This window comes from Sebastes umbrosus, chromosome 3 (genome assembly GCF_015220745.1).
Source record: "Sebastes umbrosus isolate fSebUmb1 chromosome 3, fSebUmb1.pri, whole genome shotgun sequence".
Lineage (NCBI taxonomy): Eukaryota > Metazoa > Chordata > Actinopteri > Perciformes > Sebastidae > Sebastes > Sebastes umbrosus.
In genome coordinates, this window is record NC_051271.1 from 25,327,631 (window position 1) to 25,348,415 (window position 20,785).

Below are 20,785 nucleotides of genomic sequence, written 5' to 3' on the forward strand. Positions count from 1 at the left end.
CTCCTCCGCCCCCACCACCTCAGCCGGCAGTCTTTCGCCCTTAATCAGAAGGCTGCGGCTCCCCGCGCTCCTCTACCTCCTCCATCCTCCTCATCACCCCATCCCCCCTCTTTCTATCCTTTCACCACCAGCCGCCTCTTCCCTCCCAGCACTCTCTCTCCCTCTTTTTCTCTCTCTTTACATTTTTCCTCCCCCCCCCACCCCCCCTTACACACCGCCTTTTACACCCCTGCAGTTAGCGTCTGCCAAAGGCCGCTTCTGTTCATCACTCACCCATGCACTTAGCAACAAAAGATGTGTGGTAATTTCCCTGCGCGTGCGGCAGACCGCCGGCCCGGTCACACCCCGAGGGGGGAGGGCGACAGGGTGTGGGGTTTGCCGAGGCTCTTTGCCTCGCCGCTGCTCGCCGCTGACCCCCATGTCACGCATGATCGACGTGGGGGAGAGTGGTGGGCTGCGGCTGCGTGACTGGCAGGCCGTGGAGACGAAGGTGATGGGGCGGGAGGGGAGGCGGGGGGGGGGTGAAAGCACTGTCAGAGTGGTGGTGTGATGTGTGTGGATGTTTGGGTGTGTATGAGGGGTGGGTGGCTGGCGGGGGAAAGAACAGCGCTGATGGCTTCCAACGGCTCTGGCCGCCACAGTGTGTTTGTTAAAATGACTTCCTCGTGCAGCATTGTCACCGGCTCTCCTCCTCCCCAGCCTCCACAACTTCATACCCTCTCTCTCTCTCTCTCTCTCTCTCTCTCTCTGTCTCACCATCAACCACAGTGCTCCTTTTTACTTTCCACAAACACAGCTTTGCAAATGACCAGAAAACTCTTTAAGTTCAGACGGACTCCAACACAGCTGCACATTTACAGACATTTTACAGTGAAAAAGCTGCACTAAGAATCAAAACAAGTGAAAGCATTTATGAACAAAGCCAAAGAGGTCAAACACACTTTTACACACGCCAAAATACTGTAAGCAAACACACACATAAATATGAAGCGTGCAACTCAAATCACCCACACAGGGGAAAGGAATATTACTGGAATACTCATAGTGCTTTTCCCAGCAATGAAAGAGTGAGGGAGTGTGTGTGTGTGTGTGTATGTGTGTGTGGGTGCGGGGGGGTTGAGCCGGGGTGGTGTATGGTGCGGGTGCGAGGACACCTCCATCCAATCTGATCAATGGCGATATTAATCTGAGCACGAGTCAGCCCCGCCGCCCCGGCATTTGATTAAAACAGGGAAGAAATATGACGTAACCAATAAATCTGTTTGTCAAAATGGCACGTGGCTCGAGAGGAAAGGAAATACTGGCACAGATAAGGCGCTGAGGAGGAGGAGGAGGAGGAGAGGAGGTTGAATGACAGGGAGAGATGGAGGGAGCGTAGAGGGGGGTGGGGGTGGCTGGTGACTGACCTCCTCAGCATTTCCGCTGCATGAGCGAAGCACTCAGGCTGAACCAAATCTTCACCTGCTTGCCTCCCACTGCACTTCCACCAAAACTACCTTCCCCTCCCCTCCGACCCTCTTTCTCTCTCTGTTTCTTTTTCTCACTGTCTCTCACCCTCTCCCACCAACACCCATAGCAGAATAATCCTCCGATCCTATACTGTATGTGTTGTGGAGTTTTGGGGCCCCTGCAGCACACTGATGGAAATAACTCAAGAGAACCAGAGCTGGCTGAAATATAGGTACTGTACATCAACATACAGACCTGCCAAAACTCAACACATCAACACATGGATACAGTATTATATTCAGACAACAAAAAGTTTTTTTGAGAACTATGTGTCAAAGTTTATTGTAGAACACGGTATAGAATATTTTCCAGCTATTTTGGGCAGCTGTTATGCTACACATTGCAGAAAGCATCACAGTGTAACCTCACAAGACTATCTTCATCTGCTTACTGTAATAGAGAGGTAAAGAAGTGATGACGTCACATCCTCATCACGTCCGCAATCTCCCATTTCTTTTATCTGTCTTTCTGGAAAAAATTAACCGTTTACTTTCCATATTCTGAGACAAATTGGCATCCATTGCAAATATTGCTTTTAGAATTCAAAACCGTGTTGATTTTAACAACAATTACTTTGTAATCACAAAAAAAAACTACAGCTCCCATGCAAATTTACAAAAGGTGCTGGTACTTCCATAAATGGTTGGTTTCTTCCTTATCCATAAAGTTATTATTACCATTTGTTATCTGAAATCTCTGCTGTCTAAAACCTGCCAAGCATTCACTCCTCTCTGGCCTGCTGTTATTACAGATCATAAACTGTATATAAGAAGTGGACGTAGTCACCGTGACGTCACCTTTTGGTTGGTGGACTACAGTTTTGGAGCCTCGAGTTTTCAGCATTTTGGCCGTCAACATTTTGGTTATTTGCAACCAGAAGTGACACGAGAGGGTGGAGCTACAACCGAACACTGAATAAGACATTTTTAGGCGACTCAAACATTAATATTAACTTTCATGAACTGAAAACACACTGTGAAATGGTTAGAGTTCTAAGATGAAAACCTCATGATAAACTCATGTTTACAATGTTTACTGAGGTAATAAATCAAGTGAGAAGTAGGGTCATTTTCTCAAAGACTTTTATACAATCAGACTTCCTTTTTCAACCAGAGGAGTCGCCCCCTGCTGGTTGTTAGAAAGAATGCAAGTTTAAGGCACTTCAGCATTGGCTTCACTTCTCAGACCCAGAGGTTGCCACCCGTTACACACATGTCTGTAAGCGTCTAGGGCTTATGGTAAATGGTGTTCATTAAACCCTACCAAAAAATAAATATCAAATAAATAACTGTATTAGATTACTTTTCAAAAAAAATACCATCCTTATCTAAACATATGAAACAAACCACATGGCATAGTATTAAGAAAGCCTTATCAGCCATATTGTATGTGACAGTGCTGACAAACAATGTTGTTCTTCTGATAAGATCTGATATCGCTTAAATGTGTAGTTTTGAGAAGCTATGACAAACAAGGTATTTTGTTGTTGAGTTTGAGCATCAAACATATAGCACAGGATCCTTATCTGGTGTTGCTGTATTTCATTGATATGGCTTGGAAAACGTTTTTTGAAGTTCAAGTAAAATTAAATGATGGTTGAATGCTGTGACTTACAGTTTGTGGTGCATTTCAGCTGCAAATGTCTGCACGTGGGGTCACACTTCAGAGTAGGGCTGTCGCAATAACCGCAATATTTACAAGCCTACCGCAGGGGATGGCAAGCAACCGCCACAACCGCTATGTTCATGTTTTGTTTTTTAATTATTTGCTGTGGGAGTGCCGCATTTTTACACCTTGCGACAAATGGCAGCGGTGTGATGAGGCGTTGAGCGTCAGTTCTGTGCTGAACACTGCACGTTTGATGTTTGTTTTTTCTGGTCGTCGAGAGTTGGAAAATTACAATTATTAACCGTCACATCCTACATGCTTCAGCTTTCCCTTCATCCAGAGCAAGTACTCTACCTTGTGCCGACATTCTGATATTCCGTAGCAACCAGACGCAAACAAAGCGCAACTGTAAAAAAACGTGCGCCTCATTGCCCTTCTGTGTTCTGCATTTAACAATAAACAAGTATTTCATTTGTTTTAAACCTGTCAACTTTGTAATTTAAAAAGCAACAATATAACTAATAAAAGACCAACAATAAAGCTTATCTATACAGCACTAAAATCAGGATGGATAAAGTAATTTGCAAAAAAAGAAAATTTGCAATAATACCGCATATCGCGCTGTTGAGCCAATCATTATTACCACAGGGGAGATTCCTTCACTTCGACAGCCCTACTTCAGAGCTCACAGAAACGGTGACACATACAGTGAATCACATATAATTATTGAGAGATGAAATATCTTGTACTTCCTGTCCTCTGTCCATAACAGAATGTATGGTAGCTTGCCCACCATCTCTGTATATGAATTCAATGGCTTTATTTAATATTTCAGTATGTAGTTTGTATGAATGTTATTTTAAAATAATGGAATTTGTATTGGTATATTCTGTATTTATTACAGTAAATCCTCTGTAAAAAAAATGTTTCTTTGACTGTTATGCAGTGAAGGTTTATATTTGTTTCTAGAAGCTAGAAAAAAAAACAGCCGTGTGAGTGGAGGAAAGTTAGTCCATTCATTGAATTCTTCCCCACCCACTTTTCATGCAGTGGCACCTTAGCCCAGGGGTCAGATTAGCTGCCACACCCTTCCTGCTCTTTATGCAGAAAATATGGATTTAGTGAGATTTATTAAACCTGATCCTCTACAAAGTCCCATGAAACTTTTCTATTTTTCCCTCTGTGGCTCTCATATATTTACCCTGACAGTCTGGTACAGCCTGCGGTATCTACAATAGTAAAAGCAACCACCTTGTGCTCTATCAAATGCTCTATCCACGCCTAGAAACAATAAGAGCAAAAATGCTATTGTCTTCTTTACAAACATTTTCTCATTTAGGCAATTCTGAGGAATTGCAGTTATGACATGATTCATTTACACAATGAAACAAAAGAAGACAGCAGATACTCCATAAGATTACCCTGCGCAGAGCAAAATGAGTGACGGTGGTAAAAGCATGTGTGATTGTGGATGTGGTCTTTAAAGTCTAACTGAGACTGTCTGAAAGAAACATCCGCCAATTACATCCCCTTTTATCATTTGAGGATGAACAACTCCAATTTTGTTTTGGCCTGCCAAGAAATACACAAGGTAGCTTAGGGAGGTATGAATACTGTAAATGTAAAACTAGAAAGCGCAGGACAAATTGGATGAAAAATATTTTTTTACAAATCAGAAGGTGAAGTAGAGTGAAAATGCTGCTTCATGTTTGCACAAAAGAGTTGGAACATTATTAAGCACATATCATCTGTTATTCTTCCAATATGAAAACAAGGTAATGACTTTCATGATTCGGGAAATGTTCTTGGACACATCCTCTATTCTTAGTTTTTTTTGGGGAATTTGTCTTGGGAGGACAACATCTGTTGGTCTCACAACATCACTACACAGCTGCCATTACAATTTAAATCTGTTTTCTGTCAATAGTGTTTCAAATTACTTGAAAACCGTAATCAATCACACAGTACTTGTTACTTTACTTTTGTTACTGAGCCTTTAAACATCTCCAAATCCTAAACACCCACACGCATGTAGAAATAAAAAAATAGTATGGCTGTCAATCGATTAAAATATTTAGTCATGATTAATTGCATGATTGTCCATAGTTAATCACGATTAATCGCAAATTAATTGCACATTTTTTTAGCTGTTCAAAATGTACCTTAAAGGGAGATCTGTCAAGTATTTAATACTCTTATTAACATGGGAGTGGGAAAATATACTTGCTTTATGCAAATGTATGTATATATTTATTATTGGAAATCAATTAACAACACAAAACAATGACAAATATTGTCCAGAAACCGTCACAGGTACTGCATATAGCATAAAAAAAATGCTTAAATCATAACAAATTCACATGCAACAACAGCATTCAGTGTGCTGACTTGACTATGACTTGCCCCAAACTGCATGTGATTATCATAAAGTGGGCATTTCTGTAAAGGGGAGATTCGTGGGTACCCATAGAACCCATTTTCATTCACATATCTTGAGGTCAGAGGTCAAGGGACCCCATTGAAAATGGCCATGTCAGTTTTTCCTCACCAAAATTTTGCATAAGTTTGGAGCGTTATTAAACCTCCTTCGCATCAAGCTATGATATGGTTGGTACCAATGGATTCCTTAGGTTTTCTAGCTTCATATGACCCTAGTGCTGCAAGTTACATTAATGCGTTAAAGAAATTAGTGCCGTTAAAACAAATTTGCATTAATGCGTTATTATCGCGTAACAAAATAGGCGACTCCCATTAACAAGCCAACATGTTGGGAATAAAACAACTTTGGAACTACCGAAAGTCACATTTCTCTAAACCACTTCCTCACACCTCCAGCCCCTGTGTCAAGCTAACCTCGGACCAGTCTCTCCCCATGAACACAAAGAGACCAAATTAACATCGACCCACCATCTAACTCCTCCTGGTAAGACAGCGAACAAGTCAACCCCGAAATGTCAAAGTAACGGAGAGTTACTGCCACGCACCTCCTGAAAAATGTGTCTATATGCGCCATGCACCGCGGATGTCACAGAAGTTTGATTGGACATCAGAGCCAGGAGGTGACATGTCCGGATAAGTACCTCACAACAACAACAACAACAACAACAACAACAACAACAACAACAACAACGGTATTAATTCCAGGCGCAGCAGCTCCTCCTCATCATCCAACTCTAACATAATTATTTTTCTAGCCATGGAGTTGTGTTGGGCCAAACTTATATGGAACTATTGAATCACGCCTATCAAATAAACCAAAGACAAATGATTTGAAAACTGCGAGTCCGAATCAAAACATGCTATGCACAATGCACCGCAGTACTATGTCTGCCTGCCGTGCGCAAGAGCTGCCCACACCAGCCCGCACTGCATGCATATATGCACAGCCGCAGGAGTATAAATCAGCGATAAGAGTGCTTCCACACTTGTTCATTTGGACCTGACCAAGAGAAAAAATTATACACTGGTGCATTTTAGTTCTGGTCCAGTTCCTGTGCACACTGACTTTTTACAAACGAACCAGAGGAGTCAACATGAAGTTATAGAGACTGACAGGTAACTCACTGATTGGACAGTTGTGGCGATTGTCATCTTGCATCATCAGGTCCCACGTGGGGAAATCAAAGTCTGGTGAAACAGAAGTTTATGCAGCACTTTAATGTTCTTTGATTGATGATTTATTATATGCATTATTAGTATTTTTAGACTGCGAGTCGGCCACATGTTATGATGAATAATGGTAGAGACAGGACTGTACAAAATACACTTTGCACACTCCCAGATGACTGGTGCGAACGCATAGTGAGAACACATAGTCGGGGAGCGCATAGACACACGTATGAGGTGTATTACTGTCGGATCTGTGTCACACTTTTTAATAGAGTTAATGAACTGACAAAGTACACAAAGTTGGATACAATCACAGCACTTTTAACAGCTTTTGACCTATTAAGGGAAACAACCTGCACTGACATGCTTATATACATGGCCTTATATGGATCAATGAGTCAGAATCAGTTTTCATGTTCAGCAGATGGATTTATTAGTAGTTTAGCTTTGAAATCATGCTAAAATCACACATCTGCTATCATAAAATCCTGAAACGCACCACCTTTTCAAGTGGTCTCGGTTCGGTTGTTTTGTCCACACCACGGTTTGACTGGCAGCTTTCACACCGGCCCAAACAAACCATACTAACCGGACCCGAGTTTGTTTTAACAGGATAGGTGTGAAAGCAATTAGTAATGTGTTCCTTCCCAACACTGTTTGTTATACATTATGCTGTTTTAGTGTGATATATGTCGCACATTTTGGATTGACAGTAGAGAAAATATGTTGTTGCGTAGGTGAGTCTGTTAATTAAGTTGAGGAGGGAATGACTCATATGCAATCCACCTCTAAATGTCACTCTTTCCGTTCTGGCTTTGTGCTGGTCACCGTGGACACTGTCTGGACAGATGAACGCAAACTTGTTTATACGCTTATTTATCATTTGTGCTGGTCCTCCTAATGAATGTTGTAAAGCATGTAATTAAACATGTGAATAAAATGACATTTAAAAGACTTGACAGCTTTAATAAAACAAGTTGTCCTGTGAAGATCTTCATGTCAAATGGCTGAAGTCACATAGCAGCGATCATCGTCATTCTGGGAGGCCAAATAAAGCTTTGTTTGCTTTCCTGACTAGACATAGATCCCCACCATCTGTGCGCAGCTCTGCCATGAGCGGTCGTCATCACCCCAATGGGATGGAAACATCTCCGAACCGAGGGGAGCGCAAAGCGAAGAAGAAGAAGAGGGATGAGGGGATTAAGAAGGATGGAGAAGGATGACGGAGAGGTGGAAGAGATGAAGAGTGAGGCCACGCAGGAGGAGGATGAGGAGGAGGAGGGTAGACCGGGATATCACGTGACCCCTACTTCAACTCACTGCAGGGGGAGTCAGGCAGACAAAAGAACCTGTCAGTGTGCACGTAAAAGAGCGTACATGCACACACACACACAACAACTGTAAACTGTAGCCAGATAAAGCTGAGTGGCAGAGGGTACGGATGAGGAAATGGATTTTTTTTTTGGGTCAAGCTAAACCTTCAAACATCAAGGTGCCTGGTATAAATAACCCATCTACCAAGAGGGATATCTGGCCAGCACAGAGGGGGGCGGTCAGGTCTTGACATCTCCCTTTATCAATATCGTGCTGCTGTGTGGTCAGAAGAGGAAGAGGGGAGGAAAAGGAGAAAAATTCACACTAAAAAATGCAAGAATATATGATTAGTTAGTTCAGTGTTCTTTCAATTATTATGGCTAACTGTGGATTTAAAATCTAATTTTCAGTTAAAATATCATTCCAGGTAGATTACTTTGTAACATGAACGCCATATTTCTTACTGTTTATATATAAAAATGATTTTCATCACGACAACTTTGTAATCCTACAAATTTGTATTTATGGGTATACCAAAAGAATGTAAAGACTTAAACTAGTGTGCAAATGTCTGGTAATCATGTAACCAGAGTTCTTCCTCATCTTGGGTTGCGATGCCTCCTCCTGCTCCGTATTTACAACGTCACTCTTCTCCTCCACGTCTGACCAAATCACGTTACCTTGCAAGGCAGCTGGATTTACGATATCGTGAGATTACGCAAGATCACGCGAGCATTGCTACGACGGTATAGAGTGCTCCAGGGATGACGTATTTTTGTAGGCCAACCCGGAAGTTAGCATCGCCGTGGTTCCCTCAATAAAAAGCCAATGGGATTTTTCCGTTGGGTTTTGAAATATTGCAGAAAATTAGCTCCGTGGCTAACAGACATTTTTGATACTTTCATGTTTTGTTCAGCAAGATGATCTCCACAAATGAACAGCACTTTGAAGTGTGAATACAATCACCAGAAGTTAAAAGCTAACGTTGGGCTATAAAAAAACTGCACCATGGTCGCATGAACGTGAGTATACACAACGAGGCTGTAAAGGCGGACGAGCTGGCGTGATGGCGTTTAGTAGTCTTATTTAGCCACTTAGCAACCGCCTTTCTGAAGACATATAAAGACAAAATTTGCAATTCACGATTTTATATCGTAGAACGAAACGTTAAAATCTCTTAAGCATGTAGGTATGTCATTAAAAATCCATTCAAAATGCCCATTGACTTGGAGACAAGGGAACCATAAGAGCTGAAATGCTAACTCATTTCCGGGTCTTAGGACTCGTTCCTGCAGCACTCTATTGCCATATCTCTACCGGGCGACATATTTCTACCGTTGCATGGTATATACCATCATATCGCCCAACCCTATATCATACTAGATGTAAAACTGTCTCAAAATGTTATAAAACATGTAATGTTTTTCATCTTATATGCCTTTAAACTCATCATAATCTATTGCCCAAACTGGACTTCCTAGATATTATTTCAGCTTTGTGCCAATACCTGAAACATGTTCCCACCAACACAGCCCCTTGCAGTTATTTTTTGGTTTGAACACCCACAAAAAGGCCACGCTACCTCCTACATTGGCATTGAACTTTGACACTCGACGTAAATCATCCGAAATGAATGTAATTAGGAAAACTGGGCAGCGTGAGTGCATAGAGTTACAGAGGCCAGTGTACAGTGGGTAGTCCAGATGTCACGTCTGCACTTTGACTCTCTGTGTGCTTTTACAGTTGTTCAGTTGTGTGTCTATTATCTCCATGGTCTGTCTCTTAGCATGCAGCTTCAGTTTCAGTGCAGCGATGGGTGAGGAGGGGAGAGCCATATCTGGGCCCTCTTGCTAATTGAGCACAGCGCTGGACCCAGAGGTCTGCCTCGCTGACGCTTTCTTAATCCATGGCTGTTTAACGCTGGCTGTGCTTGAGTAATTAAGCAGATAATCTTCAATTAAACCAAGCTCGACCCCACAACCCCCTACCCCCATCCTGAGACAGATGGGCCTCGGAGCACACAGCTCCTCTTCCCCAAGATAGATGGTCCACTCCCCTGCCATGCAACCCGGGCGTTGCCATGCTTTATGGCAAGTGTGTGTGCCATTATCATTTTTTACCGCTGGACTTCAATATTACCACTCTGACACATTTCTGGCCCTGCTTGTTGTGTATACATTATGGCTGGAAATTACAGTAATCTGTTTACACGTTTGCTGTGTGTATGTTTTCAAGATTGTGTTCAATTTTGAAATGCTCATGCTGTAGATCATCATTTTTTACATGTTTTGATTTGTGTATTAAATATTTTTTTTGGACTGCAGTGCATGATAACACATTTAATCAATTTAATTGCCTTTTTTTTATTAGAAATCAATCAAAATTATTTCTACAGTACTCCAAATATGTCAGTTAAGTAATTAAACATTTGTAAATAATGTAAGACATATGACAAAACCTTAAAAACTGCTAGGTGATCAGAATCCATATTTAATATCTGATTATCACTGTTGTATATTCAGCCATTCGAAGCAAATCATGCAATGCTAATTAAAAAGGTCCAATACATGCATGCAGATTTAAACAACTGGGGTGCCGGGTCTATGCCTTAATGTACTGTAGGGATATTCAAGTGTAGGTCTTTGCTCTAACACTGATTTCACATGTAAATGATCTCCTCAATTGGCTGATGTTCAAGTAAAGTCTGTGCCTTGTAAACAGTGAGTTACATCTATAGCACAGATACATATATTTTCGTAATTGTCAACACATCAGATGAAAAGACCAAAACCAACAATGCATTACTCTGTCTCTTCATGCTTTCTAATGTCCCAACCCTGTCTGTGGCACTCTTTCCTAATGAAGATGTATATCTGAAAAAGGATGTAAAGAAGGGTCATGTGTACAGTTTCTTTTTTTAAAAAGCTCAGTAATTTCCCACAACAGCTAGGAACTCTGGTTTTCAGCAAATGTTACTTAGACAGTAGTAAATAGTGCATTTATTGGGGACTATTTTCAGCTGCGGATTAATACACATTTGGTCCAATACACATATGAAGGTACTGTGCGGTCAAGCCAGCCATCACTCTCATCTCCGTGGTCAACTCAGCCGACGCTACAAATGTAGAGCACCCATATGCTGACATTGGTGTTAAATGCATTCAAACGGCCCCGATGGAGCTGACCATGGATGTATAAAGAGAACGGAGCTGACGGGAGAGCTAGCGACGGACTTGGTGAAGTTAGAGGAAGTATACACGTGTGACTACGTCTGGTTTTAAAAATAAGGTGTTAACAAGTGGAACTGTACATACAATATACATATATGGAAATAAGATTGATTGGATTATAATCACCAGTAGTTTAAAACATTACATGTCCCTTATAAATTAAAAAGAAAACACCAGTAATTTGTGAGGGAAATGTATTAATAAATTATTCCTGACAATGACTAATGATATATTTGACTTCAGGACATCTCTGACTACATACCTGCTGAAAATCAAACATTTTTACTGTATTAATTTAGAGATTTTCCAAAGTAAAAGTCCCTAGAAGTGTACGATTCAACTTTTTCCCACGGTCTAGAGTTGAAAAAGTTAACAAAAATCGCAATAAATCTTAATAATGAATCGTAATACTTAAAAATCGCAATACATATCAAATTGGCACCCAAGTATCGTGATAGTATCGAATCGGTAGAGAGGTGTATCATCCCAGCACTAGTAAAGGTGTGGCTTAATGGTGTGTTTGTAATAGTATTTGGGCAACAATGGAGGTGGATAAGCCTTATGAGACAATACTGGTTTTAGTCTTTTCATGAGATTTTCTGACAATAAGAAAAATATAGAATCTTGCTGTATCCTTTAAACGTTTATGGGTTTCTGTGTTTCAGCATTCAGCAAGAAGAGAGTTTTTCTTGATGGTAAAATCACAGCAGGCAGCAACTTATTAGAAATCAATAAAATATCTCAGCAGAGTGCAGTTATAATATGATCACAAACCGTACAAAATACGCCCTTCATTCAATGAGCCTAAATAGCCTAAGCCTCAGAATTCCCCTCACCCAAAGCACATACATTTAAGATGCCTTATGGGACCTCAGTGCCATTTTAGTCTCACGCTAACGATCCTCACAAGCTTATCAGCGCTGCTAACACTTGCACATAACCCTCTCTCCCTCTCTCTCCCTCCCTCTCCCTCTTTCTCTAGCCACTCCTGTTTCCACAGCGGTAATTAAGCCATCAAAGCGTGCAACCATGCCCATCCTCCGTCTCTAAGGTGAGAATACGGGCCCACATGTCAAGTGGAGCGCAGCCACCCGTGTGTCTCTTTAAAGGGGAAGGCACATGGGACAGGCAAAGAGAAAGAGGTGTGTGTGTGTGTGTGTGTGTGTGTGTGTGTGTGTGTGTGTGTGTGTGTGTGTGTGTGTGTGTGTGTGCGTGCGCGGGGGTGCGGTGGGCTATCACCACAGCAGCTGCAATGGGCTGGTAGACAACACAGTGTGACGTAGTGTGGATGTCTAATACCTGCTGCCACACTGTGCTGGAGATCCACAGAGAACTGTTTGTGTTCAGCTTGGTTTCTTCAACATTTTCTTTTTTTATATATAAAAGAAGACGACTTAAAGGGGCAAAACACAGCCTGAATGTGCAAGTGTATTGGCACATATAAAAGCCTTTTCCTAATACACACACACACAAACGCATGCACCTGTCCCAATATGCTCTTTCCAGCTCTTTCATTAAATTCCACCCACACATCCTCTTGCACTGCTGTGTGTAATAAATCAGTGATGTTCAGTGCATCCCAGCAGTTATTTTATGTTTATTTCCTTGTACCTTGTACCACCTACCTCATGTCTATTTTAGTAAATAACATCCTACATTTCCCAGAATGCCTTTTTACGTACCCCAGAGACCATGTCCATTACTGTTGGATTAAGTTGAGAAAGTAAGTTGGTCGTCTATGTTTGGCCAGTTATCCCCAGCATTAAGAAACTAATGCTAAAGCCCAAATTATACTTAACGCTTATACTTAAATAATTCACAGATGTTTAGCAGGTAATCATAGTTACCATCTTACTTTAGCGTGTCAGCATGTTAACATGTGTTATCAGAATTGGGGAGTGAGCAGAGCTGCTTGATCCATAAGTGGTATTCCCCGTTCTGTATTGCAATTTCATTTTTTTTCTTTTAATGATATCCTCAATGTTACCTCACATTGTAACACAGGAGCCTCCCAGATAATGTATGGGTTTATTACCTCCACCAAGGCCAAAGGCCAGGGAGGTTATGTTTTCTCCGCCGTTGGTTTGTTTGTTTATCTGTCTGTCTGTCTGTTAGCAGGATTACTCCAAAAGTTTGCGATGGATTTGAATGAATTATTTTGGAGGGGTGGTGTGTAGCACAATGAACAATCCATTAGATTTCGGTGGTGATCCGGATCATGGTCCAGATTCAGGATTTTTTTTAAGAATTCCGATCAGCCTGAGCATTAAGACCACAGGGTATAACACATGCGATCACAGTGTGACTGATGACGCGTTGATGACGCATGATCACGCCTTCTTCCTTCTTCAAGGAGAGAGATACGTGGGTAGATGTGTGCGGGAGCCGATATGGGTGTGGTTTCCACTTTTCAAATATTTTGACCTTACAAAAGATCCAAGTGGGATCGAAACATAGTCAGTGAAAATATTGTGGCATGGAGGAGTGTGCAGGCATTACCTTTTTCTTTACTGGCTTTATGTTATGGCCAGCAATTTTACTTATCTCGATTTAGTTTCTTAGAAATCATGTTATTTCCATCAGTTTCAAATGGTAGATGACTCTAAATACTACAATGCCCATGAGCCTCTGCCACCATTTCTATATGTGCTATGGAAAAGAACCCAATCAGAAGTACGAAACATAGCGGTAACAGATTCAAAATACAGTACTTATAATTAAATTTATTTTATTTTATTTAATTAATAATAATTTTGACAGCCCTAACACTGACTTGTATATTTTACTTTTTTACACCAAGAAGCTGATATTTTCTGTCACAGTTGCTTATCTTTTTTATGAATTAATTAACCGTGAGAGTTTCATGTCCATCTAAGAGGTAGAATTGCTCCAACTGTGATTCTCGTAATATTGTCTACGAGAAAAATAAATGGAACTTTTACTTCCGGAACCAGGAGCGGCTGCTAACGTCCACATTCTTGCAAGTATTTGGTCACGAACCAAATTATTGTGCAAATGGAAATTTTGACCTGATAAAAAGTCAGGTGTCAGCAAAGTCAGTAGGCTTCACCCATTAACGTCTGTTCAAAATGTCATATGTCCAAGAGTCAGTGAGATATTTCAGCCTGGACCAAAGTGGTGAACCAACTGACTGACATTGCCGTGTCTGGTTAAAAAATATACCACCGAACAAAAAATGGACCCAGAAAAGCAAGATGCACCTCTGTGAATGAGCCTTACATACTTATTGACTAACATGATGCACTTTGTTAGAAAGTGCAACCCTATAGAGGACCCTTGAAGTGCTACAAAACTTCTCAAATATAAATGGTCCATAAAAGCAGTTTTCAAAAAGATGAAATTATAGCAAGTGAGAGCAATTCTAGCTGTTTTAGTTATTTTCTTCAGTAAAAGCCCTCAATATGTTGTTGCATTACTTGATTTCAGTATTGTTAGGGGTGTTTGGAAAGCCACAAATATTACTTTTATAAAATCAGACTGGTGCTCTGGCAAAGCCTAGCTAGCAGGGCTAGTCTGTCAACTAATCTATATATTGTTATTCACTTTGTTAAATATTATTTGCAGACCTACAATCTCTAGGGTAGTGAAAAAGGTGATAAGGTACAAGACTAAAGTCAGGTAGGGGAGTCCGGGATAATTCTCCCCATAAGAACATTTTAGTAATTTTAATACGCAAATGAAGCCTTTTGAGATGAGAATACAAGAAAACAACATATTGTTTTGATAAACAAATATGTTTTATTGCATACTACATAATGTATTCTTGGATTTTCATCACTTTAATGTTGCAGCTGTTAGATGTGGAGCTTTAAAGGTTACATTTTAATTAGGGCTGTTAATCCATTGAAATATTTAATCGCAAATTTCATTTTTTATCTGTTCAAAATGTACCTTGAAGGGAGATTTGTCAAGTATTTAATACTCTTATCAACATGGGAGTGGGCAAATATGCTGCTTTATGCAAATGTATATATTTCTTATCAGAAATCAATCAACAAGACAAAACAATGACAAATATTGTCCAGAAACCCTCACAGGTACTGCATTTAGCATAAAAACAATATGCTCAAATCATAACAAACTGCAGCCCAACAGGCAACAACAGCTGCCAGTGTGTCAGTGTGCTGCCTTGACTATGACTTGCCCCAAACTGCATGTGATTATCATTAAGTGGGCATGTCTGTAAACTCGTGGGTACCCATAGAACCCATTTTCATTCACATATCTTGAGGTCAGAGGTCAAGGGACCCCTTTGAAAATGGCCATGCCAGTTTTTCCTCGCCAACATTTAGCGCAAGTTTAGAGCGTTATTTAACCTCCTTCGCGACAAGCTAGTATGACCAGTATGGTTGGTACCAATAGATTCCTTAGGTTTTCTAGTTTCATATGATGCCAGTATCTTCACTCTATCTTTAAAACTGAGCCTGCTACAACCTAAAAATTGCAAGTTGTGTTAATGCCTTAAAGAAATTAGTGGCGATAAAACAAATTTGCGTTAACATGTTTATTATTGCGTTAACTTTGACAGCCCTAATTTAAATTTAAAGTACAGCACTTGAGTGAATGTTCTTTCCACCAGTGGTAACTGAGTTGAGAAACGCCATGAAGCTAATGCTAGCAAGATAAGCTAACATTACAAATCAGGAAACAGTGAGCACTTTATTTGCTCAGGATGCAGGTAATCAAACTTGGCCCACAGCAAACTCTTGCATGCAATGGACAGTCATTCTTGCATAATTGACTTTAGCCTGAGCAAATAAAGTGCCGAAATGTATCCTCCAAACATGGCAAGAGTAAAAACCCACGTTAATGTTCACTACGAAAATAAAAGCTTACGTCAAGTTTTGATGGACACGTTCGCCCCAAACTCGTCCGATCTGCACGATTCACATAAATGACCTGGTTGACACTAAAAACGGCAAGTTCGCAGGTGTGTATTTGATATAAAGTTCGATGCAGCAGTGCTTAAGTTAGTAGAAGCTCCATTCTATGATAAATAAATGAAGTGATTGTATTGTTTCCACCAACATGAAAACAGCCAGGTTTATTGATTAGTAAAAAATCCAATGTTCCATGATGAAAGTGCAATTTGTGGTGGTAGTATATCCCAGGATGCATTCACAGTCTGGCAAAAGTAGTCTCTTTTTCTTATTTACTTATTTCAAGTTTCTTATTTTGACATAGAGCACTGTGCTTTGTCGCTGCCGTGTGTGTCTGCTCCCTTTTACATGGTTTGTTTGTGGATTCAGTGAACAGCTGCACAGGTGCAGATCAGTACAGTAGGAGCAGACCTAGAAACTCACTTGGCTTGTTGCCAGGTTGGTAAACTTCACCCCATCCCAGCTGTGACAGAACATCAGAGGGGACAAAGCTCCACAGACCTCATCCAGTCAACTACAGGCCAGGCACACGGGGACCATATGCAGACAGACATGGCACGGACGCTGACCTCAGTACCAGACAAGCGTGCAGTGTCTGAACCAGGGGCTTGCTTCTGATAGTAATGATACATTTAGTAGTAATGGTGCAAACTGCTATACAAATGACTTGTCACATCACCCTCACAAAGTCAGGAATTATTATCTGCCTATTTTTCTTCTTATACAAATGCAATTGCATTACTCTCACAGCCACAGTATCCCACATTATTTAAAACATAGTATTACCTGATTATAAGTAAATAGCAAAGCTGGATGTCATCAGACTGTATCTGCTTTCTATGTTGGATCTTTGCCAGTGACTGTAAATATGTGTTTGAGCATGTTGAGCAAGAATGTAATTTAATGTGTTGGTTTACCAACCAGATTTGCATTAGGGATGGTCATGTCTGTATTTCATGATATATTGCACACAGAATATATACCTCTGTTTTCATGCGGGGAACTGAACGTTAAGGAATTTGATACTGGTGACCAATATATTATTTTTATTTTATTTGACTGCCATTACATCAAGTTTTTAGGGCTGCAACTAACGATTATTTTCATCGTCGATTAATTTGTTGATTATTTTCTCGATTACTCGATTAATTTTTTGGTCTATAAAATGTCAGAAAATCGTGAAAAATGTTGATCAGTGTTTCCTAAAACCCAAGATGACGTCCTCAAATGTCCTGTTTTGTCCACAACTCAAACATATTCAGTTTACTGTCATAAATGAGTAAAGAAACCAGAAAATATTCACATACAAGAAGCTGGAAAGAATTACTCAAACCGATTAATCGATTATCAAAATAGTTGGCGATTAATTTCAATAGTTGACAACTAATTGATTCATTGTTGCAGCTCTAGTCAAGTTCAAGTTTAACTTTATTATCAAATAAGGAAATCTACTTGATTGGGTTTGCAAAAATACACAAAGACAACACAACGTACCAAAAAAAAAAGAAAGAAAATGAAACCAAGCTTTCACAGGATTAGACATGAATCTCTTTTGGTGATAATGAAAAAATAATCTTCAAGCACAAACCTAGATGAACAAGATGAAAAAGGTATAAACCTCAAGTCACAAGCACGTCCTCACAGCTATATTAATGAAATGTTTAATATTCCATTATAATGTCAGTATCCAACATCTCTGCACATGGTGAATATGTTTATCAGCAGTGGTTCTCCTACAGCTCAAAACACTGAATTAAACAAAAAAAAAAGTCAGTTCAGGCCAAAGCCAAAGCCACATGCGAAGGCTTCAACACACACACACACACACACACACACACACACACACACACACACACACACACACACACACACACACACACACACACACACACACACACACACACACACACACACACACACACACACACACACACACACACACACACACACACACACACACACACACAGTGTCTGTGGCGGATTGCGGTGGACTCCTGTTCTCCAGCGGCTGGTTGCGTCCCCTCATGTTACTGACAGCTCCTAATGGCGGTAGGAGACCTTGCGTAATTAGGAGACCGTACGCCTGCCACGACGCCTGTCTTTCAGAAGCCAATTCCCCCTGATGTTTTCCTACACCACCACATGCCCCCCCTCCCATCGCACACACATCATCATCATCACTCCTACACCCCCTTTTCCTCCTCACTGCCCCCTGAATGGCTGCCGTCTGCTCTCCCTGGCGCAGTGCCCCCGGTGGCAGCACGTGTGTGGTGTATCCCTGTGTACCGGTACCTGGGGGAGGTAATTATTGAGATGAGCAGCATGAGAGAGGAGGGCCTGGTGTGTGTTTTAGTGTGTGCGTGTGTGTGTGTGTGTGGGTGTGTGGGTGTGTTTATGTGAAAGGGAGGTATCATGGCCATGTAGTGTACCTGGATGCCCAAACTTAGACACAGCCCATCAGGGGCTCCCCACACTAAACAGGAGGAGATTTATGTTTATATTTCCTTCATTTCTTTCTCTTTGCAGCCTCTTTCTGACAGCCTTCACAGTATTGTTTCTTTTCTTTTGTCCCTCTTTCCCTGAATTTCTGTTTCCTGCTCTGCACCCCTCTCTCCATCTGTTCTCTCATTCCTAATGTCCCTCACTCCTGTATTTTGAGTTTTCTCCTTATTTGAGCCGTTAACTGAGCTGTTTCACACCTCCGTCCACAGGGCAATGAGGTTTTAACACTAACCTTAATGAATCCCAAACCTCCACAACGCTCCAAATGACACAGGCAACTTGGGATGCACCGATGCGTCTTTTTCAGTCCCGATACCGATAGCGATACTTGGGCCGATACCGAATACCGATCCGATACCAGTGTTTAATTAATAAGCTCTATGCGTGTGGAAGTGAATGGGATCATTCTTTGATGTGTAAGAAAACATCAGACTTGACTAAAACATTGCTTTTCCTAACTTTGTAAAACAAAATGTAACAAATCAATAAAAATGTTGTGAATTGTTATTTATCATTAAATGAATAAAACGTACATCAACAACTTGGCAAAAAAATTGGTCAAAACTTCAACAAGAATTACAATTCCAGTATTATATTTGTAGTATATAAACATAGAATTTAATTTAATAGATCGGCCCCATTTTCATTGATATCCAATTGCAGCTATTTGAGTCATTATCGGCCCAATATCTGATCTGGTATCGGTGCATCCCTACAGGCGACAAAGTTGCATTACATCTAGATATCTCTTGATAATTCCACGCTTACGATTGGTATCAAGTGGCTGCACCGAGATTAGGTAATGCCTGAGCCAAGGAGAGACTGTAATGGCAGAGAGGGAATAAGAGCCTAGTAATTATTCTCATCTTATGGGTGCTCACAGTCAGGGCCGTGGCTTTATGATGCTTCACGAGCGAGGAGGGAAAGAGATGAGAAGCGTTTGTGAATGAGTGGAATTACGTGCATTTCCAGGCCGACGTGTCAACAAAGAAACACTGAGCTACCTGAGGAACACGGCAAAGCACCAATAACGTTAATGAGCACATCAAGACACTCCAGGTAGACTCGTCTTAATACGACCTATCTCTATGTTATCATTTTGTCTCCAGATTGGATAAATATACATGATAAATCTTTGAAAAATTAAGGTCATTGGTGTGATTAATTTTCCTCCACAGGGGCTGATGATATGGTGATAATAGAGCAGGTTTGTGGTCTCCGGTCAGCGGCCAGTGGTCCTGAAGGAGAGAGATATAACCTTTGTCTCAGGGACGGCAGATATACGAGCCAGGCGAGCGCCAAGGATTATACACCGAGGTCCTCGCCGGGAGATGGAGAGGGGGGAAAAAAAAGCCTGTGACCGTAGAATAATTTCAGCCTCTCTCCCTCCCTCGAGACCACACGCTGTCTGAGCCAACCACCACCACCCCTCCACCCCCACCTCGCCTCCTCTTCCTGCCCCCCCCACCTCCCTAAACCCCCCGCCTTCTCCCTCCCTCCACCTCTCCCGCCATTCCCCTAACTGCCTGCTGATGCCGGATGTCTCTTCTTCTCCTCCTCAACGTAGTGGGGAGGGAGGCGTGGAGGCGGGGAGGTGGTGGCGGCGGCGGTGGGGGGGGTTGTAGGTGGTGGAGGGGAGAGAGACAGAAACTAGAGTCAGGTTCCTGTGCTGCTGCAGCTAAGTGCTGCAGCAAATCATCCCCGCATTAGGAATATGGGCAATTAGCACTGTGGCACATCCCTCCAGACACACTTGCACCTACACGCCCCCACACACACATGCACGAATGTACCAACAAAAATATGGCTCTCACATAAGCATTTAGACGTAAAGAAAACATCTATATGTATCTATATTTATATGAGAAGGATGTGTGGCCACTTGTGAAGAATCATTATGTTGTTTTGAGATGATCTTTTTAGTTTCTACATAATTAAATGGCAAAAATTGTCACTGGATTTTCAGTTTTTAGTGATATTTTTTACTAAAGAACTGACATCAAACACAACTGCACCTGTAAAAACCCTTTAAAAAAAGGCAGTTCAAATCACAGAGACCACTTTGGATAAACATCCCTAAATGATAAATCCATCTGCAGCAGTCAGGTGAAG

General features: G+C 41.2%; 1 protein-coding gene across 1 annotated transcript in view; it reads right to left on the reverse strand.

Moving 5' to 3' along the window:
- The window catches only part of tet2 (tet methylcytosine dioxygenase 2), a 191,137-nt gene that overhangs the window by 127,202 nt on the left and 43,150 nt on the right, over positions 1-20,785 (reverse strand). The window lies entirely within an intron of this gene.